General features: G+C 52.6%; 1 protein-coding gene across 2 annotated transcripts in view; it reads left to right on the top strand.

Moving 5' to 3' along the window:
* LOC121017006 (growth factor receptor-bound protein 10-like) overlaps positions 1-27,476 on the top strand; it is a 121,584-nt gene that overhangs the window by 7,893 nt on the left and 86,215 nt on the right. For both annotated transcript variants that reach the window (XM_040455072.1, XM_040455075.1), the window contains exon 2: positions 24,940-25,090. The gene's annotated coding sequence lies outside the window, so the exon portion shown is untranslated. The remainder of the gene's footprint in view (positions 1-24,939; positions 25,091-27,476) is intronic.

Here is a 27,476-nt window from a genome sequence, read left to right as displayed (position 1 = left end):
GAGCGTCAGAGTTCGCTTCGAGGTTGACCGTTCTTACTGCCGTGAGCGAGGTCATGTGTGACGTGCTCGCCGGCTCTGTGGCCTCGTGCCACAGAGTCACTTATCTCCGGGCCACGTTGTTTCCCCTTTGTTCGTTTCGGGGCTGTGTGTGCGCATCGTGTCTCTGGTGACTGATGCTCCCTCCGGAGCGCTTGTTAGCCTCTGGCTTCAAGAGGTGGCTTCTTTCCCTTCCTGGTGGTTCTTGCTCTGACATTTTGGGGACGGGTGTGCGTGACCCTGGAAACCCAGAACTGGCTGTCTGTGGTGTTCACGCAGGCCCCCAGAGGTGAAAAGAGTGGACGCCCGTCACGTGTCCGGCTCATGGGCCCGGGGTTCCACCAGCCCAGTGCTGTGCCTGGTTTCCCAGGTGGATGGGGAGAACTTTGTTTCCACGAGTAGCCAGTGTGTGTCCCGGGCCATCAGAGCGCAGGTGGCTTGCGGGGGAGGCCCGGGCACAGTGGAGGGGACAGGGGCTTCTTTTCGATTGCCACGAGAACCAGGGGTTGGAGGGTGGGCTTGGGCAACAGAGGTGCTCGCTGAAGCCTTGGGGTGTGACCCGGTCCCTGGGGTTTGGTCCGGCTGTGCGCCCCCCTTTCCTCCAAAGTGCCGTCCCCTTGAAACTGAGGAGTGTGGGGTCAGGGCCGTGCTATAGGGTCCTCGGGGCACATGTGGAGTGACAAGAGTGGGTCTCATTGTACATATTTTGGAGGCAGGGCAATGTCCTCCCCTTGCCAGGATGGCTCCCCCACTTTCTCCGTGTCAGAGCATGTCAGGCTGTGTCGTGGGGTGCCCACGGTCCCAGGATCTGGTGTTCTGCACCCAAGTTCCATGGTGGGGGCATAGCTGTGTGGCCTGCACCCCAGCTGGTCTCCCGCTCTGTGCACTGTGCGGCCTGCCCCGAGTTCTGTCTCCCACCCTATGCCACTACGGATGTGGATTCACTGGGGCCCAGTGCTGCAGTGACCCTGTGGTCTTCACCTGCACGTTGGCCAGGCAGGGCCCGGCCCCGGGTGATCAGAAAAGATGCCAGTGGTCAGCTTTCTGTTCTCGCTGTGCGCTTTGGTGGCCTGGGGGTGCCGAGTGGCTGTGTGGTCTTAGAAGCGCCGTCCCTAGCCAGCCCGGTCTCCTGCTGCCCAGTGGGAGTCCGGGAACCCACAGCCCCTGGGTCTCAGCTGGCGGGTGATGTTATGTAACCGTTTCTAACTTAAATTGTTTAATATGTAACAAGTAATAACCGTACCCAGATAAGCCGTCCGCTATCTCTTGGCCAAGCGGTAGGCAGGGGGGCGTGGGCGCCAGCTGGAGAAGTGGACAGATAAGGGTTTGCCCCAGGGAAACTGGCCCTTTTCTCTGCTAAGGACAGATACCGAGGCCTGCCTGGACTCCGCTTAAACCCCGCCGACACGTACGTACGGTCTGGTAGCAAAGCCTCAGGTCAACACACGTTGTGACGTTGTGTCCTTCTGTCCAAACCCGCCTCCTCCACCGACGAGGGGAGAGCGTGAGACGCTGGGGAGATGGCACAGCTTGAATTAGTTCAGCACGTGGCTGCAAACGCAGGTGGCGCTTCCTGGCCCTCTCTCTGAGAAGCACAGTCAGGTCACCTGTCCCCCACGTTGATTGCCCCTCTGATCACCTGCCACCTGCTGGGGGGGGGGGGGGGGGGGATGGCAGGAGTCCCTGCCAGGGTGTCGACAAGAGACGCCCACACACAGCAGCTATTGTCTGGGGAGGCTGCCGTGTGCACGGCTGGACCCCTCATTCCCCAGCCTAGCAAGGACAAAGTGGGCGCGCCTGCCCTCACGGTTCCCCGTAAGCGCGAGAGGTGGCCGGCGACTGCGGGGTCTGGCCTTTGCTGAACCTGAGTCTGGTTACAAGTAACCGAGGGACCAGGCACTGGCTTCAGTCCCACAGCGTGTCTCTGCTCCTTTACGTCCCGTGTCATTTGCTGGGTGGTCCCCGCCCAGGTGTCACCCAGGAGTGTTGGGTGGGGCTAGAGGGTGGGCCTTGGGAGAAGGACTTGGTTTTTCCTCTCCTCTGGCACTCTGGGGCACAAGGGGGGTGAAGACCCACGGAGGAACGCTTAGTTCAGGTTTGGGGTGCAAGGCGGCCACACGGGGAAGCATGGTTTCACCGTAGCGGGTGTTAGTGCGCCGCTGGCTTGGGGCCCCTCGCTGCGCGCCCCGTGCCTGGAGCCCCCGAAATGGATGGAGCTCAGGGCCTTGGAGGGTGGAGGCGGGGTGGGGTGAGGTGTGTGCTAACCGCTGCAGGGCGCGGCCCACGGGAGGTACAGTGATTTCACTGTTGCTTTGACAGGGGTGGGAGGGACCCCAGGAGGAGGGAATATAAGCGTGCATGACGCCTCGGCATTCTCGAAGGCTTCCTGGCACCCACTGGCGTCACTTAAGTTCCACCCAGAGCTGCGTGTCCGAACTTTTCAGAGAACATCACATCTTTTGGATTTTGGCGTTTGGTGACATTTTTTGCTACCGTCCAGATTCACTGATGCTTGACCCTGATGGTCCCGCAGAAGCTGGGCAGCCTCTTGGGGTGTGGACTTGGGCCGTGGTCAGAGTGTCTTAGGAAATCCGCGCGGACTGGAACAGGTGTACCTTCCTTTCAGACGGCAGGCGATGCTCTGAGATGCCCGGGTGGAGGACTGATGTTAGGAGAAACCAGGGGTTCTCAGGCGGTGACCTCTGCACCTCCTGTTTCAGGGTCCCCGCCCCTCTGTGCATGCCCCCAGGTCTTGCTCCGATGCGGGAGACCTGGCTTGCAGAGCTGCCGTCTGGGGTCTCCCACCTTTGGGAAGCAGCCAGGTGACTCATACGGGGACACAGCTGGAGAAGTGATGCGTGGTGCAGAAGTCCCCGCCGTTCAGGATCTGTGTTCCAGGCTTGGGACCCCCAGTTGGGTCAGGAACTTGGCAGCTCCCACCTGCCAGAATTCTTGCCTGATGAGAAGGTCAAGGGCAGAGCGAGGGGTGGCGTTGGGGTAGTCTGAGCCCTGTGGGCCCCGGGGGGGGGGGGGGGGGGGGGGGGGGGGGGGGCGGGGAGAGGATGTGAGAAGGGGCTGTTGTGTGGCCGTTCTTGTTTCTGTGTAGGCTCCAGGGCTCCACCAGCCCCGCCCAGCGCCCGCAGTTAACACGGCCACACATCAGATCCAAAATTGGTGTGATGTGCCCATATTTACTCATGTTTCATAGAATTCACTGGGGTTGGTGTCCTAACCCATCCCACCCATCCCATACCTTACAAGTCCCTGAACCCTTTCTATAAAGGCTTATTCTGATCAATTCAGGGAGAACATTCTCCTTCCCTCCTCCCGTGGGGCGTGGGCTTTGGTGGAGGCTGAATTAGAGGGACAGGAAATTGCTGAGTAGGGGGCCTAGAGGGTCAGCGGGTGTGTGCTGTATCCGCTTGCTTCTTCCTCCCCTTTCTTTCCCTGTCTCCTTGGGCAGGGAGTCCAGGCCCTCCAGAACCTTCCTGGTCTGTGGGGCGTTGCCTGCAGGCACGTGGAAGAGGGTCAGAGCCGAGCTCCAGATGCTCCCGGCTCAAGTCTGATGTCAGGGAGGGAGGACGGCCCTAAGTGCACGGATGGGACCTTTAGGTCATCGACGATGAACTTGTTTCTCCTCTCAGTTAACTTCTGTGCAGAAGTGGTGCTGGGGCCTGGGCTCCCACGATTTGCTTTCCCCGAGGACGGCTGGAAGCTCTCAGCGCTTGGGCAGCACTTAAGCGGGAGAAGGGTCTCTCCAGGCATGTTCTGGATGGTTCAGCAGGTGTTTGAGGAGCTGGCGTGACTCCTCAGTCCACGGCTGCCCCGCTCACGTTCAAGATCCTTGACGTCTGTGGAGGAAGGGACAGCGAGCAGCGAGGGATGCATGGCTTGGCAACAAAGAAGCGATACCAGCGTATTTTTCACTTACCTTCCCGGAGGGAGCTGGCAAGTGTTTGTATTGACACAAGTTCAGTATTAACAGTGTCTGCAAACAGTACTTAGACTTAAATGTGCCCATGAGTTGCCCAGGGATCTTGTTAAAATGCGGATTGTACCTCGGAAAGTCTGGGGTGCGGCTCCCAGGCAGGCCGTCCTCGTGCTGCCGCTCAGAGCCACCCTTTGTGTGCTTAGCTCTTAATATGTGTGTGCCGTCTTGTCTTTGGTTTCTTCTCTAAAATTAACGCTGTAAGGGCTATTATTACTAATGCTGTTACTTAATCAGGAATTTTGCCAGAACTTTTTCAGTGACGTGCCCTGCATTGTTGTACGTGGCGTTCTTTCTTTTCTTTTTTTTTTTTTTAAGTTTATTTATTTTGAGGGAGAGAGGGAGAGAGAGAGAGAGAACAAGTTGGGGAGGGGCAGAGAGAAGGAAAGAGAGAGTCCCAAGTAGGCTCCGAGCCATCCATGCAGGGTCCCGCGTGGGGCCTGAACTCACCCCCAGTGAGATCATGACCTGAGCCGAGATCAAGAGTTGGGACGCTTCACTGACTGTGCCTCCCAGGGAGCCCACTTGTAAGTGGCATTCTTAAACGTGCCCTTACTTTATTCCAATTTTTCTTATTGGCACAGAGTCCTACTTTGACATTTACTTGGGTCCCCGTGGCTTTTACTCGGTGGTTTTTCTTTCGTTTACGATGAGAGAAAACTGAAAAGGTGGAACCCTTTTGAATCTCGCATGGTCCAGATGCCCAACCTGTCTGCATCATAGCGGCACGATCCGTGTCCCATCGAGCTTGGAAACCCCAGGACCCCAAGCAGCACAGAGAGACGCTGCTGAAGTCCCCAGGAGGTCGCCTGTCCTCTGCCAGCCTGAGCTCTGCCATCCCCTGGGAGGTGGGCTGGGCTCTCGTTCCCGGTTAGCGGAGGTGATGTGAAAGCCACTCAGGTCTTACTCCTCTGGGAGTCTCTGTTCTGTGAGGCCGCACGGTGTGACCAGCTCTTCTTTGTTCTACCTTTTGAAAACTTTCACCAGCAAGAGCTTTCCTGGGATAATGGCCCTTTTGGAATTCTTGTATTCTCGCCTACCCTCATTGCCCAGCACTGCTGGACGGACAGGGACGGAGCCCATGGGGCTTTGGATGCCATTCCTTTGTCGGCCTTTATCAAGCGTGTCCTGCACTCAAGGGGATGTTGGACAGCTCAGTGCTTTCCCAAGGGCCCGCAGATGCCACAGAGCTAATATTCCTCAGCCAGGTGGGCTGGGAAATGTCGGGGTAGATAAACCTTGTTTCTTGTGGCAGAACTTGCAGGAGATTGAGTGCAGCACCCCAAGAGGAGGATAAATTATTATGGTGGTTCCAAATTTTAGGGCTGACTTTGTCACAAGGCTGGTCCTTCAGAGAGTCCTCTCCTCCCTTTGTAAAAATATTTTTTTAATTTTAATTTTTTATTTTTGACAATCTTTTTTATTATTTAATATGCATATTTTTTGTTGTTTATTTACTTATTTGGAGAGAGAGAGGCAGATGGAGAGGGAGACGGAGAATCCCAAGTGGGCTCCACACTGTCCGCGTAGAGTCTGATGCTGGGCTCGAACCCACAAATCGTGAGATCGTGACTTGAACCGATACCGAGGGTAGGATGCTTAACTGGCTGAGCCACACAGGTGCCCCGAGTCCTCCCTTTTTTGAAAAAAACAAAAACAAAAACAAAAACAGCTTTATATAGATATAATTCACAATGCCGTATGATTTACCCAATTGAATTCGAAGGGTACACATCAGTTATAATTAGTAGGTTCACAGATACGTGCGTGTGTACGTGTGTAGACACGTATATATCATACTCAGTTACTGTATTCACTCGTGTGCACAACCACCACCAGTATACTTGAGAACAACTCGGGAGTTCACAAGGAAACCCTGTGCCCTCTGGTTATTACTCCGTCGCCCCCACCCACCCCTAGACAACCGCTAACTTTTTTCCCGTCTATATCTATTTCTATGAATGGATTCACATGCTGCGGGGTTTTTGTGCCTGGCTTCTTTCATTTAGTATGCAGTTTTTAAGACTCGCCTGTATCGTGGCAGAGTTCTTCCTGTTTATGGCTGAACAATGTTCTGTTGCACGTACACACCATCTTTGGTTTATCCATTCAACTGTTGATGGGTATTTGGTTCTTTTTACATTTTGACTATTGTGAGTAGTGCTTTTCCAAACATGGGTGTACAAGTACCTGTTTGAGTCCCTGCTTTCAAATTTGTTTCGTATATACCTGGATGTAGAATTGCGGGATTTTACAGTAATCCCATTTTTAGTGTTTCTGAGGAACTGTCAGACTTTTCCATCGTGGCTGCACCATGTTGCATTCCCATCAGCAGAGGACAAAGTGTTCCATTTCCTCCACATTGTTATTAATACTCGATATTTTCTGATTCTATAAAAAAATAATAACTGTCCTAATAGGTGTGAAGTGGTATCTCATTGTGGTTTCTGTTTGCATTTTGTTGTTGAGTTGTAGGAGCTCTTTATATATTTTGGTTATTAATCCGTTATCAGGTATATGATTTGCAACTATTTTGTCCCTTTCTGTGGGTTATCATTTTGCTCCTTTGTCCTTAGATGCACAGTTTTTAATTTTGGTGAAGTTCAGTGTATCTATTTTATTCTTTTGTTTCCTTTTCTTTCAGTGTCCTAAGACATTGTTCCTATCCACATCCAGTGTTGTGAGGATGTTCCCTGTTTTCTCCAAGAGTTGTATAGTTTTAGATCTTACATTAAGGACTATGATCCACTTTGAATTAACTTTTGTTTGTGAGGTACAAGTTTCTTTCTTTCTTTTGTATGTGCATATCCAGCTTTCCCAGAGTGATTTGTTAAAAAGACTGTCCTTCCCCACTCAATGGTCTTAGCACCCTTGTTAAAAATCAACCACCGGGGCGCCTGGGTGGCGCAGTCGGTTAAGCGTCCGACTTCAGCCAGGTCACGATCTCACGGTCCGTGAGTTCGAGCCCCGCGTCGGGCTCTGGGCTGATGGCTCAGAGCCTGGAGCCTGTTTCTGATTCTGTGTCTCCCTCTCTCTCTGCCCCTCCCCCGTTCATGCTCTGTCTCACTCTGTCCCAAAAATAAATAAACGTTGAAAAAAATCAACCACCATATATGCAAGCATTGGTTTTTTAGGTGCTCTGTCTTATTCCATTGGTCTGTGTGTCTGTCCTTATGCCGGATCATACTGTTTTGATTCCTGTAGCTTTGTGGTAAGATTGAGATCAGGAAGTATGAGTGCTCCAACTTTGATCTTTTTTCAGTATTGTTTTGGCTTTTTGGGGTACCTTGAGAAGAGAATCCATATGAATTTTAGGCACCTTTTTATATTTCTGCAAAAAATGTTGGTGGGGTTTTGACGGGGCCTGCATTATTTTGTTTTTGTTTTTTTCTTTAAATGTTTTTATTTATTTTTGAGAGAGAGAGAGCGTGAGTGGGGGAGGAGCAGAGAGAGAGGGAGACCCAGAATCCGAAGCAGGCTCCAGGCTCTGAGCTGTCAGCACAGAACCCGACGCAGGGCTCAAACTCACGGACCGTGATACCATGACCTGAGCTGAAGCCAGACACTTAACCGACTGAGCCACCCACGTGCCCCTGGAATTATTTTAATTTCATTTTTGGGTTGTTCTCTGCGTATGGAAAAACAACTGATTTCCGCATGTTGATTTTATATTTTATAACCTCGATGAATTTATTTATTCATTCTAATAGTTTTGTGTGTATGTGTGTGTGTGTGTGTGTCTGCAATCTTTAGAGTTTTCTGCATATAAAGTCACATCATCTGGGAATACAGATAACTTGAGTTTTTCCTTTCCAGTTTGGATACCATAGGGTGGAGCCCTCACGAACGTGATTAGTGCTTTTGTGAAAGAGATCCCACAGAGCTCTCTAGGTCCTTCTGGCCCGTGAAGACACAACGAGAAGTCTGTGACCGTGATCGTGACCGGGAGTGGAACCCTCACTCGGTGTGGCTGGTTCCCTGCCCTTGGACTCCCAGCTCCCAGAACTCTGAGCAGTACATTTCTGTTGTATATAAACTATCCAGGCTGTGATACTTTGTCCCCGTAGCCTGAACAGACCAAGACCCCTTCTGTTTCCTAGTCTGTTGAGTGTCTTTATCATCACAGGGTATTGAATTTTGTCAAGTGCTTTTTCTTCATCAAGTGAGACAATCTTGTTTTCTTCTCCTTCATTCTATTAAAGTGGTGGATTCTGTTGATTGATTTTTGTGCATTGGCCTATCTTTGCATTTCTGGAATAAATCCCACTTGGTCAGGTGTGTTATCCTTCTACTATGCTGCTGAATTCGGTTTGTTCATATTTTGTGGAGGAATTTTGGGTCAACATTCATCAGCGATGTTGCTGTACGGATTCCTTGGAATGTGTTTGGCCTCAGCGTTAGGGTGATGCTGGCGAGAGTGAGTGGGGACGTGTTCCCTCCTTCAGTCTTCTGGAATAGTTTGAGAAGGGTTTTGTTTAAAGTTTTTTTTTTTTTTAACGTTTATTTATTTTTGAGACAGAGACAGAGCATGAACAGGGGACGGGTAGAGAGAGAGGGAGACACAGAATCCGAAGCAGGCTCCAGGCCTTGAACTGGTCAGCACAGAGCCCGACGCGGGGCTCACACCCATGAACTGTGAGATCGTGACCTGAGCCGACGTCCGATGCCCAACCGACTGAGCCACCCAGGCACCCCAGCCCCGCTGGTTTTAAAAGGATGTGTTAGTTCCCACGTATTTTTGAATTTTCGAGTTTCCACTTCTGTTGATTTCTATTTTCATTCTGTTGTGATTACGACAGATATACTTTTATGACTTCAGTCTTGGTCGGGCTCATTTTGTGGTCCGACACATTAGGTTTATTCTGGAGGATGTGCCGTGTGCACTTGAGAACCACATGTGTCCTGCTGTGCTTGAGTGGAGCGTCATGCAGAGGTCTGTGACGTCCAGTGGGTCGACAGTGTTGGCTGTGCCCTGTTCTTGATCTGGTTCCGTCCTTACTGAAAGTGGACTATTAAAGTCTCCACCTGTTATTGTAGAACTTTGTCTCTCCCTTCATTGCTGCCCTGGTTAACCTGGTACACTTTAGAGCTCTGATTTTTTTTTTTTTTTAATTTATTTAAAAAGAATTTTTTTTAATGTTTGTTTTTGAGAGAGAGAGAGAGAGAGAGAGAGAGAGAGCGCGTGAGCACACGCATGCGCAGGGGAGGGGCAGAGAGAGAGAGGGAGACACAGAATCCGAAGCAGGCTCCAGGCTCTGAGCTGTCAGCATAGAGCCCAACTCGGGGCTCAAACTCACACACCATGAGATCATGACTTGAGCTGAAGTTGGAGGCTTAACCGACTGAGCTACCCAGGCGCCCCGTGTACATAGGTTTTTAATCGTTACATCTTTTCAGTGAATTGATCCTATTCTCAATATAGAGTATCCTCCTTTGTCTAACACTTTCCACTTCAAGTACATTTTGGCTGGTGGGGTACAGCCATCCCAACTCGTCTCTTTGTCACTGTTAATGGGAAATAATCGTTTTCTATCTTTTCACTTTGAACCCGATTGTGTCTTTTGCTCCAAAGGGAGTCCCTTGGACACAGCATATTGTTGGCTGATGTGTCTTTATTTTTCTGCGTCCTGTCAGCCTCTGCCTTTTTGAGAGTTTAATTTATTTGCATTTAGTTACCGAGACTGGCCATTTTGCCAGTCTCTGTGTGTGTTTTTTGGGAGGGGGGTGTATACGTCTTGCAGCTTTTTGTCCTGCGTTTCTCTAGAATGCCCTTTGTTTCTCATTACTAATGCTTTAGAGAACACTGCTTAGGTGTGAACGTTTGTGGAGTAAGTTATATTTAGAAGAACCTTTTGCAAAACACTGAAACTTGAATTGGTTGTGACGGTGCTCTTGATGGCGTAGTCTCGTGGTTGCTATGCCGAAGGAGTGGAGAGGTGTGTGCGTTTTCTTGCACGACTCCAGAAACTGCTTGGACAAGACAGCGACAGCGTGCTGCCTAGTGCTGAGCTTACTGGGGTTGCCTTTAACTGTCAGGACGATCTCGCAAGCGAGGGAGAGAGTCTCCCTTCTGTAGATGGGAACTGGGAACCCTCCAGGTCACAGGCCTCATTCAGGGTCAAGTGGGCACAAGAGGGAGGGTTACTTACACCTGTACTCACTCACGGATCTTCCTTTGTTCCGCTCAGTGCTGGGGAGAAGGGACGTGTTCCCACCAAAGACCCACCAGCTTGAACGAATGGGGACATGTGTGATAAGAGGCAGGACCCCATCCAAGCATGTTGATTCTTTGCTCTCAGCATTTTCTTTTCTTTTCTTAAAGTTGATTTGTTTAGTTTGAGAAAGAGTGCTAACAGGGGAGGGGCAAGGAGAGAGAGAGAGAGAGAGAGAAGAGAGAATCCCAAGCAGGCTCTGCTCTGTCTGTGTGGAGTGTGATGCTGGGCTCGATCTCCCAAACTGTGAAGTCATGACCTGAGCCGAAATCAAGAGTCAGACACTTAACCGACTGAGCCACTCGGACGCCCCTCCGCATTTTATTTTATTTTATTTTATTTAAAAAAAAAAATTTTTTTTTAACGTTTATTTATTTTTGAGACAGAGAGAGACAGAGCATGAACAGGGGAGGGGCAGAGAGAGAGGGAGACACAGAATCTGAAACGGGCTCCAGGCTCTGAGCTGTCAGCCCAGAGCCTGACGTGGGGCTCGAACTCACGGACTGTGAGATCATGACCTGAGCCGAAGTTGGATGTTTAACCGACTGAGCCACCCAGGCGCCCCTGCATTTTAAATATTAAAGGAAAATGAGTAACTTCATTTCACAGTGCCTGGCACATAGTAGGTCTTCAAAAGACATTTAATTTATTTTCCCTGGGGGAGTTTTTCAGGAAAGATCCTGGGTTCTTAGCAGTCCAGAGGCTCTTGGATTCAGAATGGTCGAGAGGCCGCGAAGTTTGGGAACACGGGTAATGCTACTTTGCCCTGGGGTATCCGTTCACCTTTGTTCCCAGGTGTGGGGGCCGCCTTGTGGTTTTGAGTGTTGCAGCCGAGGCCTTGGGTTTTGAGTGGCCTCCAGAAGGAGGTGGGGAACGGAGTTTCTACCACGCCTCTCACAATCGCACTCCTTTTTTATTTCTCAGAATGTCCGAGGTCATTGGATGGTTATCTCTGTCCATCACATCACCTCACTGAGGCTCTGTTATCTCTAGTACCAAGTTTCAGGGCACCCACGGGCCACATGAATTCCTTTGAGTTTTTAAATGCCTCTCAGGGTCCATTTTGGCTTGCAGAGGTGAGGACAGAAAGTTTCCTGCACCGGCTTCTTTCCTTTAGCTGCGTGCCGTCGCGGGTCCTTCCGGATAGAAATAACAGGCCTTATGAAGGTCCTTGCCCCATTTAGAAGAGTCAATCTCACATTCTCAGGTCAGAGATAGATCCTCTTTCGCCTTAAGCGTGTGCTCAGTCCCGGGTAATCCTGCAGCGGGTGAGCCTGGGGGCACTGTCTGGAAGCTCTGGAGCCTGGGAGACACAGTCCCTTCCTGTCCTCTACAGCGTGTCCCCACCTCGGGCCACGGGCTCTGGCCTCCCATGTTGGACAGTTAAAAAATTTTTTTTAAACCTTTATTTATTTTTGAGAGAGAGAAAGAGACAGGGTGTGAATACAGGAAGGGCAGAGAGAGAGGGAGACACAGAATCTGAGGCAGGCTCCAGGCTCTGAGCTGTCAGCAGAGGGCCCAACACGGGGCTCGAACTCACAAACTGTGAGATGATGAAGTCAGAGGCTCAACCAGCTGAGCTACCCAGGTGCCCCCTCGCCTTTTTTAAATTTTATAAAAAAATCTTTATTTTTGAGAGAGAGAAAGACAGAGTGTGAACAGGGGAAGAGCAGAGAGAGAGGGAGACTCACATTGGATAGTTTAGACAAGCAACCAGGACCGATGTCACTGAGAATGTGTCGGGGGAGATCAGTCCCTGGGCGCTGAGGGCACAGTGGAGGTCAGGCCCCGGCTTCTCATGGGAGATGGTGGGGTTCAGGCATCTGCAGGGCCAGGAGCCCCGGGGAGGCTGTCTGTCCTGCAGCTCCCTGCAGACAGGTAGAAAACTGGAAATACAGGACATGTGACATTCCCCCTCTGACTCTTTCCCGGCTCATCCAGGAGGCAGGGAAGAACCTTCGGAATGACTTCCAGCCGGGCATCTTGCCAGAATCCTGCAGGGAGCACGGTTGAGCAGATACTTTTCACAGGGAGCACGGTTGAGCAGATACTTTTCAAAGGTGACGACCCCCCGGGCTCCCCCCTCAGATCTGCCCCCTGGAAGGGGATACCCTCCTTTATTTACACGGCTTCAGGTTAACAGTCTGAAACTCAGAAAATCTTTCCTGAATGATGAAGTCTCTAAGGAGTCTGGCTCCCCAGGAGCTGAGGCTTTCCATGCAGAGCATCAGAGATAGCAGGAGGTTCCCATGCGGACTGTCCCTGGTGCACATTCAAGTCCTGGGTGCCCAGTGAAGCCGCTGTCCCCAGGAGGGACGACCCCAGGGCTGGTGGAGCTTAGGGGCTCTGGTTCTCACACATTTGCTCCCAGGACCCACTGGACAGCCTTAGAAGTGACCAGCGACCTCCAAGAGTGCATGTTTTGTGATACTTGCCGCTTTAGAAATGAAGACAGATTGACAAACTATTTATTCCTCCATGGAAAGGAGAATCAACCTCTTGATTGAGGAGGACTACCTCTTAAGAAAAAAAATAGCCGTGTGTGGAGGAGAGTGACTTCGTTTTACGTTTTGTAAATCCCGTGAAGATCTGGCTTAGTCGAAGGCTGCTGGGTTCTCGACCCTGTGTCTGCAGCCAACCCTGTGTCAGCGCGGCCTCCAGGAGACCCCGGTGTGCCCTCAGAAGTGCATGGTGGCTCAGCCCAGCCTGAGTCACCGAACCGTGTGGGGCGGTTTGGTGACTGTGCCCCCCTCCCTTTTTTTTGTGGAGCCTGTACTGTGCACTTGCTGCCACTGGGTACCCAGATATGCAGGGCAGAGTTTCTGGCCACAGTCCTGTCTCCCCACGGGGGACTCAAGTGTCTGCAGAGGAATCAGAGACCGGTGTCACTCCCCCTGCCCCCCCAGAGCACTTGGGAACAAGAGTGAGACCCCATTTTAAAAAAAAGAATTAATTTTAATTTACTTTTGTTTTTTAAATGTTTATTTGTTTTTGAGAGAGAGAGAGAGAGAGAGAGAGAGAGAGAGAGAGAGAGAGAGACAGAGCACGAATAGAGGAGGGGCAGAGAGAGAGGGAGACACAGAATACGAAGCAGGCTCCAGGCTCCGAGCTGTCAGCATAGAGCCCAATGCGGGGCTTAAACTCACGAACCATGAGATCATGACCTGGGCGGAAGTCGGACGCTCAACTGACTGAACCACCCAGGCACCCCTGTTGTATTTTGTTTTGTTTTGTTTTAAGTTTATTTTGAAAGAGACAGAGACAGTGCAAGTTTGGGAAGGACAGAGAGAGAGAGAAAGAGAGAGAGAGAGAGAATGAATGAACCCCAAGCAGGCTCTGCACTGTCAGCAGAGTCCAACACAGGGCTCGAACTCCCGAAACCGTGAGATCATGACCTGAGCTGAAATCAAGAGTCAGACGCTTAACCGACTGAGCCTCCCAGGCACCCCGAGACCAGCACTTTGTGGCTGAGGCTCCAAAGGTGAGCTGAGAGGGGCAAAGAGCAGAGTGGTATTTCTCCTCTGTGCTGTGGACCAGCACAGCCTCAGCTGGCACTCAGACCCCAGAGCCTTGGAGTCAGGGCGGGCGAAGGCGGCCAGGGGCTGACTGTGCGGTGGGACAGACGATAAGCCGACGGTAAGGCGGTCTTGGCCGTGTGACCCGTTTTTCTCTGTCAGGTTACACTTCTTATTCACAGCACTTCTGATGCCAAATGTGTGGTTTGCCCTTCCTGACCCCAGTGCCCCAGCTCCCCAGACTGGGTGTCCTGCAGTTCCTCAAAGTTCTGACACCATCCCCCTGGAGTTACGTCAGACCCCACGGGTTAAAGGGCTGCACAAGAAAGAGGCCCCCCCCCCCTTCAGAGGCCAGCTGAAGATGCCCAGGACCCCCGTATGTCTGACCCTATAGGTCTGAATCGGGGGTGTGATTCTCTTCTAGGTTTGACGGTTTGCTAGAACTGTTCACAGAATTCGGGAAGGCCCTTTACTTACACTTGTAGGTTTATTATAAAGGCTACAACTCAGGAACAGCCAGATGGAAGAGACACATAGAGCAGGGTACAGGGGAGGGACCCCGTGGGGCTTCTGTGCCCTCTGTGGGTGCGCCACCCTCCCAGCACCCCAGAGGGCTCACCCACCTGGAAGTTCTCTGAACCCCGTCCTTTACGGCTATGTGTGGGCGTTCCATTAGGTCACACGGTTGATCAACTCATTGGCCATTTGTGATTTGTTCTGTCTCTAGCTCCTCTCCCTTCCCCAGAGCTCATGAAGGTGGGGGCCACTGAAAGTTTCATGTTCTAACCACGCCTGGTCTTTCAGGTGACCAGCTCCCACCCTCAGAGGTATCACGGGATCCCAGCCACCTCCATTAGCGTACGAGACACCCATCACTCTGGAGGTTTCAGGAACCGTGTGCCAGGAACTAGACAGAGGCCAAATATTTATTTGTTACGTCACGCAGGTGGTGCATGGTGAGCCATAAAGCGTATCCAGGGGTTGGGAACCAGCTTGGGAAGAGTGAAGGAGAGTCAAGGGGCGTAAGGAATACGTGGTCTCTGTTGGCGAAGAGAAAGTTTTCCAGTCACTGACATGGGTGGCTTTGGTCAAGATGAAGGACCCTCCTCGGGTCTCTAGGTCCGCTTTCTTCCCGGGAGGCCTCCTATGTGGTGTGGTGGCTCCCACCTTTTTCTGCGCATTTGGCATCACAATCGTGGAAGGAAATGGAATTGTAAAATGATTTAGATTAACTTCAGGAATTTTGACGGGAGACCATTTGAAGTCAGCCTGTTGTGACTGTTTTAATAGCTCAGGTCACCAGGAGGAGGAATAAGGGAATGTTGGTGTGGGTTTCAGGGTGGAGCTGAGGTCTGGATTAGCTTTGCAAGGGAAGACCCCGCCTTGTCACCAACACTCTGTTCCTGTGAGGAACACTGGGGACTTTGGGGTGCACTCACCTGAGCTCAGAGGTGGGCTTGCTGTAGCATTTTTGCTGGGGATACCAGTTCCCCCAGGGGCCCCTGCTCATCAGAATGTGTGTGGGGCTCTCCGTTTCCCTTTGCCTCTGGTCCAGGAGGCAAACTTTCCCAGGGGGAGGACGTGCTGTTGGTCAATGATGTGTGAATAGCTGGGATTCCTTAGAGAAGCTAGCAGTTGTTTAGGGCTGTCCCCACAGGGATTATCAACAGCTGGGCATCCCCCGCCAGGCACCTGAGAACAAGTTCTTTTGGGACGTGTTTCAACATGCGTGTGCAGGGTTTGTGGAACTCATAAAAGCGGCGATTGGCCACGCATGTCACACGCTGGTTTTCTTCCCGTGGGTTTCCTTACGGGGTCTCAACCAAGGTGTGTCACGTCACATTCCTGCGTCTCGAACCTCTTGCCCGAAGAAACGAGGCTGGGGACCATATTCCAGATGGCTCTGCATCTTGACGGTGCTAACTAGGACAGAGGACACAGCGAGCACTCGGTGGATGTTTGTGGAGTGAATTAATGAGAAAGTCATGACTTTCGGGACGAAGGTAAACATGTAACGTGTTGTTAAAGAAGGTCACACGAGCCGTCCAGGGCCTGCCGTGAACTGCTGGGCTTATGAGAGCCTTAGCACAGTGTCCTGAAGAAAATGGCCAAGCGTTGCTCCGTGTTCTGTCTGTCACCGTGCAGCCATCTGTAAGTGGGCCGGGTGATGGGAAGGTGGCCCGTCCAAGAGCGTCTCTGATGCAGGTGCTTTGTCTGATGTCTGGAAAGCAGAAGTGCCTCTCCACCTAAATAGCTCTGACTCCCGACCCGGACATAAGGAGCCGGTGGGCGCCCGAGGCCTCCTTGCACAGGTCAGCGGCCTGAGGTTCAGGGAGCATCACGGGGTCCCTGCCCAGCTTGCTCCCACTTGCTCGACTAGTGTCCCGGGGTGGAACAGGGTCACTGGGAGGCATACTCGGGCTCCTGGCACGTGACAAGGGAGTGGACGGGGAAGGACAGAAAGATACAGTGCATGTCAGAAGGTCAGCTCTGTGCTGGTCACCCCCTCCCGTGGGTCACATCCGTGAACAGGAGACAACCGTCAAAATGTGCTCACTGGGAGGTGGAATCTAAGAGATGCGCCTTGAAAGGATCATGTAGGAACTGTTCTTCAGGCCCTAAGTGATGCTGAGCTTGGCCGCAGGGTCCGCGACAGGGGTCGGCTCCTGGGGGCTGCCACCTGTGACTCCCGGGTCAGACCAGTGGGTGTGCAGCCGGCTCCACGTGCCTGACTGGAACATTCTGCCTTCCGGGGAGAGTCCCCGAGCCCATGAGTCCTGAGCTGGTGACCATGTGGCCAGAGGAGGTCCTGTTCAGGGAGGAGCGTGACACTGTTAGGTCTTGAATTCCTGCCCTGAAGGACCACTTTTCCTTACGTATATTTGTAATACCCCCTACCTAGAACCCACGGTCATTACATACTGCATCTGTTGAGCGATACAGAGAAGGAGACGTGATTGTCTTTCACCTACTATGTGCTGAAGGTGGGGGAATATTCGACTTTGGGGTGTGCCCCATGATTGGGCTGTTCTGGAGTGGTGATAAGCTTCGAACAAGACTGACTCAGTTTCCTACAGATTTCTCCTGTGAAGAGGGGTGGAATCTTTTTTTTTTGTTTTTTTTTAAGTTTATTTATTTTGAGAGAGAGAGAGAGAGAGTGGGATGTGGGAGATGCAGAGAGAGAGGGAGAGAAAGAATCCCAGGCAGGTTCCACGCTGTCTTTGCAAAGCCTGACGAGGGTTTGAACTCATGAACCGTGAGATCATGACCTGAGCTGAAACCAAGAGTCAGTTGCTTAACCTACTGAGCCACCCAGGTGCCCCAGGAGAAGTGGAGTCCTAACGTGCCACCACTGGTCCCTCCCTCAAAATTATTGCTGTAGGAGCAGTTACATAGCGTGTTTTCTCCACAACTAATAGCAACTTTTACTTTCTTCTTCTTCTTTTTTTTTTTTTTTTTTAATTTTTTAAGGTTTATTTTTGAGAGAGAGAGAGAGAGGGAGGGAGGGAGAGAGGGAGACAGAACATGAGGGGAGGGACAGAGAGAGAGGGAGACACAGAATCCGAAGCAGGCTCCAGGTTCTGAGCTGACAGCAGAGCCTGACTCGGAGCTTGAACTTGTGAACCGTGAGATCATGACCTGAGCCGAAGTTGGACGCTTAAGTGACTGAGCCACCCAGGCGCCCCTACTTTCCTTGTTGTTTTTTTTCCCCCTAACTTCCTAAGGGAAGAAAGAGAATGCAGAAGAAAGGAAGGTAGGAAAAGAAAAGAAAAGAAGAGGGGCAGAAGAAGAAGAAGAAGCGTTTCTAGAAGCTTCTGCGCCATTCCTGTTCATGTGATTGGCCTGAAGCACTTAATGGCTTCATTGTTTTTGGTGCAGAGCAGTGATTTCTCTGGAATTCCTAGACTGTGGAGAGGGGAGAGCCAGCCTCTAGAGCTGAGGGAGGGAAACCACGCTTGGGCATCACAGGGGGCTCAGGCGGGGCTTCGCGGGGAGGCACGGAGGGGGGAGAAGCAGCAAGACCACCGGTCGGAAACTTGACAGAAGCACTTTTTACCAGAAAGATCAATTCTGCAGTTACGTAAGTGATTCATGTGCCTTCTTACAGAAATCCAAACCCAGAAGTCTGTGGAACAGAGTGAGGGTCGCACCTGTGCCCTCTGGGCCATCGGGTGGCCTCCCTCTGGGTCAGTGATGGTCTGTGTTCTCCTGGGCTCTTTTCTCTGGTGAATTCGTGGACCCACATGACGTGGGTTGTGTGTCCCTTTCCCCTTCCACTCGAGTATCACCTCCCTCCCCCTCCTCGGCTCTTTTCCTCCTTGGTCTTTGCCTGGACCTCGGTCAAGGCCAGCTTTGGCCAGTTCAGCGAGAAGCACGTTTTGGGATTTGCATGATTTAATCCCTGCACAGAGGTGGGGCTGTCTTATTCCCATTTTATAGCTCAGGAAACCGAGGCACTGGAGGCAGGCTGCTCTGTGGAGCTGAGCAGAAACCCAGTTCCACGTGGGCCGGCCGAGCCACGAAGCGGTTCCCAGGCTGCCCCCCCCGGGCGGTTTTTCACGTGCTTAGCACAGTTCTGCACCTTTGGGCTCCTGCTGTCGGTGGGGGACACAGACATGGAGGGAGAGGTCAGGGGGATTCAGCCGCAGGACCAGAGGATCCTGGGCCGAGGGGCAGGGCCCCCAGCAGGGTCTGGGTGGGGAGGGGGAAGGAAGGTGGGGGTCATTCTTCCAGAGGGGGTGTGAAACCCATTGCCAGCTTGAGCCGGGGGGGGGGGGGGGCCGGGGGGGGCGGCAGGTGCCGAGGCTGCTTCAGGGTCAGGTGGGAGTGGCATCCTGGTGGAAGGCAGTGGGAGAGCGCCTGGGCTGCTGGCTTGCAGGAGGGAGAGTGAGGTGTGAGGGGAGGGGAGAATGGGGGACTTGTGGGTTGTGCCACATGCACTTGGTGGCCACCACAGCGGCCTGAAGCAAGGTGGGGGGGACAGGGACAGGCACATGGGTTGCTTCCAGCTTTTCCGTGTGAGGGAGTATGCCTGTCAGTGATGTGTGTGTATGCACATGTGTGTATGAGCCTGTGTGTGTGTGTGTGTGTGTGTGTGTGTGTGTGTGTGTGTGTACACGTGCGCAGGTGCATGTGAGGGTGAGCTAGGAGGCCATGAGATGCTGCCCGAAGCCTGTTGAGCATGTGCCTGCCTGCAGCTTAGGGGAGCCCCGCTGACCTCCCTCCCTCCCCCGCCACAATATCCCCACCCTCCGTGGGCTCTGGGTGTTCAACTTCCAGCAATACGATGGATCCAAATTACAGCCCCCTTGTTGCCAATGCTTCTATTTCCCTGGTTACCACTCAAGTTGAGTGTGTTTTGCACGTGCATTTTGAGAATCATTGGCTTCTGTCCCCTCCCCATTTTATTTTGGGCTGCTTAACTTTTTTTTTTTAAATGTTTATTTATTTTGGGAGAGAGAGAGAGAGAGAGAGAGGGAGGGAGAATCCCAAGCAGGCTCCAAGCTGTCAGCAGAGAGCTGGATGCAGGGCTCGAACCCACAGACTGTGAGATCGTGACCTGAGCCGAAACCAAGAGTCGGACACTTAACTGCCTGAGTCGCCTAGGTGCCCCTGCTTGTCTTATTTTTTAATTAACAAGACATTTGCTAAATGCAGACGGCCACATAGCGTTGCTAGTATGTTCTCCCAAAGTTTTTGCTTGTCCTTTGATTTTGTAGAGAGGGCTTGTTGCCATAGAGGAGGTGGTTTTTCCTTCGTGGCTTCCAGATTGAAAATCTTGCTTTGGAAGATCTTCCTCGCCCAGATTTTGTGCCGTTATGCTTCCGTATTTTCTCTTAGTCATTTGTAAGGTTTAAATCGTCCATCTATTGGGAATGGTGTGCAGAGAGGCTTCTGCACGTATCTTACTGAACATCAGTAACCACTTATCCTGGATCTTATTTTCCGCGCATACCTGGATGCTCAGCTCCACCCAGGTCGTGTTCTGGGCTCTGTACCCTTCTGTGTCTGTCCACGTTCTTGTCCCCGTGCCCCTGGCGGCCTGGGGTATTGGCCAGGACTGCCCCACACGCACCTGCACCCATTACCTGGGACAGGAGCCGCGCTGCAAGGGCTTGCCTTTCCAGAAAGTTCTCTGTGCCTTGGTGTCTTCCAGATTTCTTTTAGGTTCGTCACCAGAAGTTTCTATGTTTTCTTCAGAACCTCTTGTGTATGCTTCTTAAGTACATTGTTTGTGTTGCTTCTGTGAATGAAACTACTTTATCCTTGCTTCGTAAGTGTCTTGCTTCCATTGTGTGGGTTGCTCTGGGATCGTGACCTCATTTGATGCTGACATCGGTTTTTAGCTGGTCCTGAATGTCCTCTGGAAACAACACTGGCTTTTCTTTCTGCCTGGACAACTTTCACACCATGTTTCTGTACCGTACCTCGCTGTATCATCAAGGGCCTCGAACCGTGGTGATTCCTGCTGTCACCTGGGCTTGCTGGCCCTAATTTCTTTTTGTTTATTTATTCATTAAAAACAATTTTTAATATTTATTCATTTTTGAGAGAGAGAGAGAGACAGAGACAGAGTGTGAGCAAGGGCGGGGGGCAGAGAGAGAGAGAGGGAGACACAGAATCAAAAGCAGGCCCTACACTGAGAGTAGAGAGCCAGATGTGGGGTTCGAACCCATGAACCGTGAGATCATGACCTGAGCCGAAGTGGGACGCTTTACCGACTGAGCCACCCAGGTGCCCCTATTTACTTTTGAGAGAGCAAGAAAGAGAAAACACGTGCGCATGTGGGGGGGCGGGTAGAGACAGAATCCCATGCAGGCTCTGTGCTGTCAGTACAGAGCCTGACTCGGAGCTCGATCCCATGAACCATGAGATCGTGACCAGAGCCACAATCAAGAGCTGACGCTCCCCTGACTGAGCCACCCTGCTCCCCTAAGTCCTTCTCTTTCTGATGAATGCTCGCATGTATCTATATGCCGGTGCCACACTATTTTAACTACTTTTGCTTTATAATTTACTGAAGGGTGAGTGCAGTTCTCCCCTAATGCGCTACAATCGGCAATCTCACGGTACTTCGGTCGTTTTAATGCATTTAGATTGATGCCTGCATTTCATTTACAAAATTAATTTTAGGTTTGAAACTAATTACTCTTAAGAGGATCAAAGTCTTTGTGTGGTGTTTAATCTTCCCCTCTAGGAACGTAGCATGTTTCCATTTGCCCGGGTCTCTTAAGCACGTCAAGTGCGTGGTGATACCCTTTGGTGTACCTAGGGCTCTTGCTAGCACTGGACTGAAATACGCGCGTGTGTGTATCAGCTGCCGAGAAGGGCGTTTTCCCCCATTCTCTGGTCAGTTACCGTGTCTGTGAGTGCATGGGTTTGTCCTGACCCTCACTGTGGCACTGACCTTAGATCACTTGTAGAGAGAAGCGTCCTCCCTCTCTCAAGTAGGCGCTCCCTGGTCTTAACTGCCTTTCCAGTCTGGGCGGCCGCAGACACGGGTCCATGGGGTAACCCATCTTTGAGCTTTGCTTGGTGGCTCCTGGAAGCCACATGGTGAAGACTGGTTCTGGGATCGCTGGTTCTGCTTGACCCTGGAATTGAGGACCCTGTTCGTGGCCCATTCATCCGTTTTGATTAAGGTGTGTCGGTTTCTGTGATGGCGGCCAGTTTGGGATGTGTCTGCTCTGTCCTGGGCCCACTAGACATCTCTGTGGAGCCCCCGCCGAGTGTCCGCTGGTGGACGGGCCACGCGGGAGCTGAGTCACTGTGCGGTTGTTGTTGCTGAACGTGTCCTGTGTGTTCGCCGGTTCGAAAGTATGATGTTGGCATTGGGGGGGGGGGTCTCGTTGTGTTTTAACTTCCTTCTGCTCCCAGTTTCCTTTTTCCTCATGGCCCATCCCGCCCGCCGGGTGGGGGCATCTGTGGCCTTGCTGGAATAGCACATCCCGCTGAAAGTGACGCGAGGTGCGGTGTTTCCGCTTTAATCCTCGCTTCTCTCTTCCGCTGTCCTCAGGGTCGGGCAGTAGCACTCTGAACTTGTATAATGACTTTTTAAAAAAAATTTTTTTTTTCAACGTTTTTATTTATTTATGGGACAGACAGAGACAGAGCATGAACGGGGGAGGGGCAGAGAGAGAGGGAGACACAGAATCGGAAACAGGCTCCAGGCTCTGAGCCATCAGCCCAGAGCCTGACGCGGGGCTCGAACTCACGGACCGCGAGATCGTGACCTGGCTGAAGTCGGACGCTCAACCGACTGCGCCACCCAGGCGCCCCAATATAATGACTTTTTTAAAAAAAAAACCTCGCCTTTCTTCAGTTCCATTTCGTTGAGCTGTTTCTCCAGCTGTCTTTCTCAGCTTGCTGTCACAAGCGGCTCTGACATCAGCACGGTGCTGAGTTCAGTTTTTTGAATTAAGGCTATTCTGTCCCCTTTTATAAAGGCCTAGACTTCATTCCAGAGCCGTGTGGCTGAACCCGCCCAATAGCCTCCTCGTGAACGTGGGGGTTTGTTGAATGTCTAAATAGTCACTGTTATTACTCTAAATATTTAGCGCGGGGAAGCTAGACGGATGGAAAGATTAATACTCACTCTGGAATTTTTGGAAGATATCACAGATGCTACAGAGAAATCAAGGGGTCCTTTGTTTCCGAAACACTCTGGAAGTGAGTCCAGATGTTTGTTTTTTGCCCACGTTCACGCATGTGGGATTTCAAGTTTGCGTCGTGTCTGACCATGAACCCGCAGCAGCGCGCTGTCTGGACTGATGCGCGAATGGCACAGAGTCCCCGGGGCGCCGGTACGTGTGAGACACGCGGCCGGCTCAGGCAGCACGTCGGGCTGTGCTCTGCTGGTGTTGGCGACAGCTGCCGTGGGTGTGGACGGGCCAGTGCACACGGCGCTGGAGGCTTCTTTAAAGCAGTTCTCTGTGCCTGGCGGGTGGTCCTGCCCTTGGTGAGGACGCGTCTCAGGAGCTCTTACAGCTCACCGTGTTCGGAAACCGTCCTGTGTTTGTTCTCTCTGCTGGGAAGTTCGATATCCACGTTTCTAGAATAGACAACAATGGTGGAACAAACAACTGGATGTCATTTTTCTTTAATTATAGATTAATTTATGTTGCCCATAGTTCTTCAAAAAGGTTTATTTCTTTGTTTTGACAGAGCTCACGGGTGGGGAAAGGCAGAGAGAGAGTGAATCCCAAGCAGGCTCTGCACTGTCAGTACGGAGCCCGATGTGGGGCTCGATCCCATGAACCGTGAGATCGTGACCTCAGCGGAAACCAGGAGCCTGACCCCCGAACCCCCTCAGCCAGCCAGATGCCCTGGTGCCTGCGGTCAGGGGCAAACGTCCCGAGTGTGTGTTGCAAATTTAAAAGCATACGTGTGAGAGCTACATCCGGAAGTAGCCATGGGGCATTCGGATCAGACTCCAGAAAAAGATTAGTTTCTCTGGAAAAGATGGGAAACCTCTCAGAGTGTGAGGAGTGGATGTGTTACGTGACCCAAGTCCGTTTCCCCGGTCCCGGCCCATTGTCATTTCAGAGACCCTCATGCTTGTCTGACTGTTCACCTTTTTTTTTTTTTTTTTTTTTTTCTTTTTAATTTGTGGACAACCTAGCTACTAGAATTTAGAGACGTCCCGCCTGGTACACTTGCTGTAATCCTTTTCGGAGTTACAAATTCTTTGCGAGGATGACAGCAGGTGCCCTTAGTAAAACGCCTTTGCGTGTGCAGGTGGCATTCAGTGTGATGCCCCCACATACTCTTGTGACCTGCGTGCCCCTCTCGATCCTAAGGCCAGCGTCCTGTCTGAGCATCAGTAGTCTTCACAGCCTGTAGGTGGCTGGCGTGTTCCGCGTCTGACAACGGGCGTGCTGCCGGCAGAGTCACATTCGTGAAAATGTAGCATTCATTCAGCATTTACTGTGTGTTGGGTCCTACAGCTTGACATGTGTCAGCTCGTTTCCGCCTCATAAAAGCCCTCGGGGGGAGATGGTATTTCCATGTCGATTTTGGAGCTGGGGACTTGGGCTCAGTGAATTCAGTGACTTTCCCGACTCCCCCGGGTGTCACCTGCAGAGGCACCAGGGCTCTCTGGCTCTTGTGCGTGATCTCCAGCCAGCGTGCCTGGTGGGACCGCCTGCGGTGGTTTTCTAGTAAATTCTAGGTCCCGGACTTCTTCCATCGCGGGTCAGCAGCAGGGCACGTTTTATTTCCACTGTCGAGTGATCAGGAAAGGTTAGTCTAGGCATCTCCTCTCCTTGCAGGGGCACCCACACCGCGGGCAGGGGACCGGCTCGGACACACAGAGGCGGCAGCGGTGATGAACGCTCCATGCTCTTCTCCCTGCTGAGGCGTTGGGGGCGTGTGTGTCACTCGGCACGTGACGATTCAGCAGCATATGTTACTGTCCTCGGGGAGGTGGGCTCTCTCCCCACCGGCCTGCAGAGGAGCCCGGCTCAGGGAGCACCCTGGTGACTGGAAACTCCCCTCCAGCCTCTGCCTTGGTGCTGACACTCCTCTTCAAGCCTAGAACAGCCCTCCTGCCCATCCCTCAGTAGATGAGTTGCATAAGGCGGCGAAAAAGGAAGTGGCCAGGGGTCAGACCGCGGGTCTGCCCGCTTCTGCCCCTTCCCGCTCGCTGAACCCGCGTGCGCCTCATGGAGAACATCAGTCCATGCTCCCTGCTGGCACCAGGGGGGCGGGTACCTGGGCTGAGACGGAAGGGGGTCTCCGTGGGGTGGGGTGAGGGTTGCAGCCTGCGAGGACCCCGGGAACGACAACGTGGGCTCGGATCTGGGCTCCCGGCACGAATGCTAGGTACGCTTGGCCTTGCGAGAGGGCAGAGGTCTGTGCGTTCCGTTCCCAGCCTGCCTCGGGGGCACTTGCTTCTACTGCCGAGGGAAGATGGTGACCCGGGACGCGGGGCGGCCTCCCTGTGTCCTCCGGTCTCCGCCGGCAGGATCTGCCCCTGCAGTCGATTGACACGCCAACAATAAAAAGCCTGGTCCTTGTGGACCTCTTCCTTTCTCTGCTCCTTGTAGAATCTTTTAAGTTAAATCTCCCTGAAAAGAAAAATATTCCACGTGTCTGTTTCAAAAAGACTGGAGTCTTGGGTGCAGAGCAGAAGATTTGTGTTTGGCCAAGTTCAAGGTGTTCAGTGACGGCCTCTTTGACTTTTCAGCTTTGGAGCCGGGTATGAGGCTGAACCGGAGCAGGGAGCTGTGGGGAGCGGGAGCCCCGCGACCGTGACTGGCACCTGGTTCTCACCTGGGTCCTCGTGGTCGAGCCGAGGCGGCTGCCAAACCAGCGGAGCCGGAGCGAGCCCCTGACAGGTAAGGTCTGTTCGGTCTTTACCCAGAGGTGGGATTCTCTCTTGGGAGAAGCATCTGGTAAATATGGATTGAGCTGAGATCAGTAAGTGAGGGTCGCTGTAGGCAGGGGCCTGACGACGGATGCTTTCTTCCGGTGTTTCTGCGCCTGTCTCTCTGTGTCCCCTTGCCTCCCCTCTGCTCCCTGCACTGAGCTGGGTGACTTGAGAGATCTCACTGGGCCTCCCTGGGCTCTGCAGACCACCCTCCACACCCGCTGTGCCTCTCCCTCGCCTGCCCCCCTTTGGTGTTCCGCCAAGAAGCTGTTGTGTTTGGCGACGAGCCAGGACAGAATGGGGGGCGGCTCCTGCCTCAGGCTTTGTTTTCCGATAGAGCTTGGAACTTGTGCGGGGTGCGTCCCACCTTAGCGCTGGTAGTGGGGTGCCCGTAAATAATGAGCCTCTGGGGCAGGTGCTACACCTGGACCTTCCCTTCTGTCCCGGTCGGCTGGGTTGTGGGGTTCTTACCATGCTGTCCACAGGGCTGCGACGCTAGTTGGAGAACTGAGCCCGGAACAGTCTTCCAGCAAACGGGCCTGCTACAGCCTTTGGTCCCAGGGAGGACGGTGGGTGCTGGAGAGTGTATCAGTCAGCTCAGGCTGCCGTAACAAATACCCTGGGTAGGGCGGCTTGAACAGCACATGTGCGTTTGGTCACAGCTCTGGAGGCCAGAAGTCTGAGAGTCTTAGGAAGCCTCCATCTCTGGCGTGTAGATGAACGTCTTCTCGTCGGTGCCAGCATGGTCTTCCTCCCGTGTGCCTCTGGGTTCTGCTTTCTTTTTCTTCTAAGGACATGAGTCCTCTTGGATTGAGGCCTACCCAAGACCCCAAATTATCTTAATCACCTCTTTAGATTTTTTTTATAACATTCATTCAGTTTTGAGAGACAGAGTGTGAGTGGTGGGGGAGGGGCAGAGAGAGAGAGAGGGAGACACAGAATCAGAAGCAGGCTCCAGGCTCCGAGCTGTCAGCACAGAGCCCAACACGGAGCTTGAACCTGTGAGCCCTGAGATCATGAAGTGAGCTGAAGGCAGACGCTTAACCGACTGAGTCACCCCGGTGCCCCCTTAAGCACCTCTTTAAAGACCCTGTCTCCAGATATGGCACATTCTGGGGTCAGTGTTCCAGCGGCACATTCTGGGGTCAGCATTCCAGCATGGGAATGTTTGAGGTCAGCCCCTAACAGACAGGACCCTGGACCGAGGAAGTCGGGTCCAGATTTCTCGGGGACAGAGGTGCTGGCCTTTCTCTCCCCATTTCCTATACTCACGTCCCTTCTCCTGTTCCGTGTTACCACCTGTCATGACCCTGGACTCCCTTGGGTTTTCCTTGCCTGTCTATAGTGCAGAACAGGAGGGTTCTAATCCCTTCATTAATCGGGTTTATTCAGCAGATCCTTCCCGAGCATCAGCCTCGCGTTAGATGCTGAGTAACATTTTAGAATCCTGTTCAGGTTCAAAAGGTGCACGGGTGGACATTTCGTGTTTCTTTCTCTCTGGATAGCGAACATGAAAGTTGATTTTTTTTTTTTTTTTTCTGGGGTGTGATCCCTCCCTGCTCCCCGCCAGCCAGTGAGCCCTCATGGAGACCATGTTCCCCACACGGAGTCGGGCTTAGCTCTGGCCTCCCTGCTCCTGCCCCCGTCCCACCGAGTGAGGCTTGCTTCCCATGAACCGCGACATCAGACTTTTACCCCAGTCCTGGAGGAACACCACCACTGGTACAGACTGGTTTCTGTAAACCAGAGGGAGATGAAGAAAAGGGGCAGAAGCGTCCTATCTGGCTCTTCCCGGAGGCTGCAGAAATCAGCGTGGGGAACGAAATGATGGGAGAAGTGACCTCATCGTGGCCCCCATCCCATCCGTGTCCCACACCCAGGGCACAGGTGCTTTGTCTTGCCTCTGTTTTCGCCTTCCTCGGCGAGCACTTCGTGCCAGAAACTCCGGCAGGCGTGGTACGGAAGGAAGGTGCCTGGTGTCATGGGTCGGGCTGATGCTCCCACATAGCCGTGGGCATCCTTCGTGGCCCCTGTGCTCCCTCCCGCTGACCGGCTCCTTCATCCGTGCCTCGGGGTTGTTACGCGTCGTGCCGAGACTCCTTGAGGGTTGGGACTGGTTTTGTCCCTGGCAAGCTGATTGCAGCGTGGAAGGAACACACCTGGAAAAAGGCCCGAGGCGTCCCTGATCACGCTTGTCCCCACTTCTTTGTTTGCTCAGCTTCCACCCAGCTTCCACCCTGCGTCCCGGTCTTACCTGTTACCATCAAAGCCGCCAGCCTCTGGATTCCGACAGCCCCATCAGGGACATCTTGGCGTGGGCACGCAATGAAACGAAGCCTCGTTTCACAGTTCGT

The sequence above is a fragment of the Herpailurus yagouaroundi genome, unplaced genomic scaffold (assembly GCF_014898765.1).
Source record: "Herpailurus yagouaroundi ecotype Mexico unplaced genomic scaffold, PumYag 214, whole genome shotgun sequence".
In the NCBI taxonomy this organism is placed as follows: domain Eukaryota; kingdom Metazoa; phylum Chordata; class Mammalia; order Carnivora; family Felidae; genus Herpailurus; species Herpailurus yagouaroundi.
The sequence above is the reverse complement of the archived record's forward strand: the minus strand, read 5'-3'. Positions and strand labels throughout refer to the sequence as shown.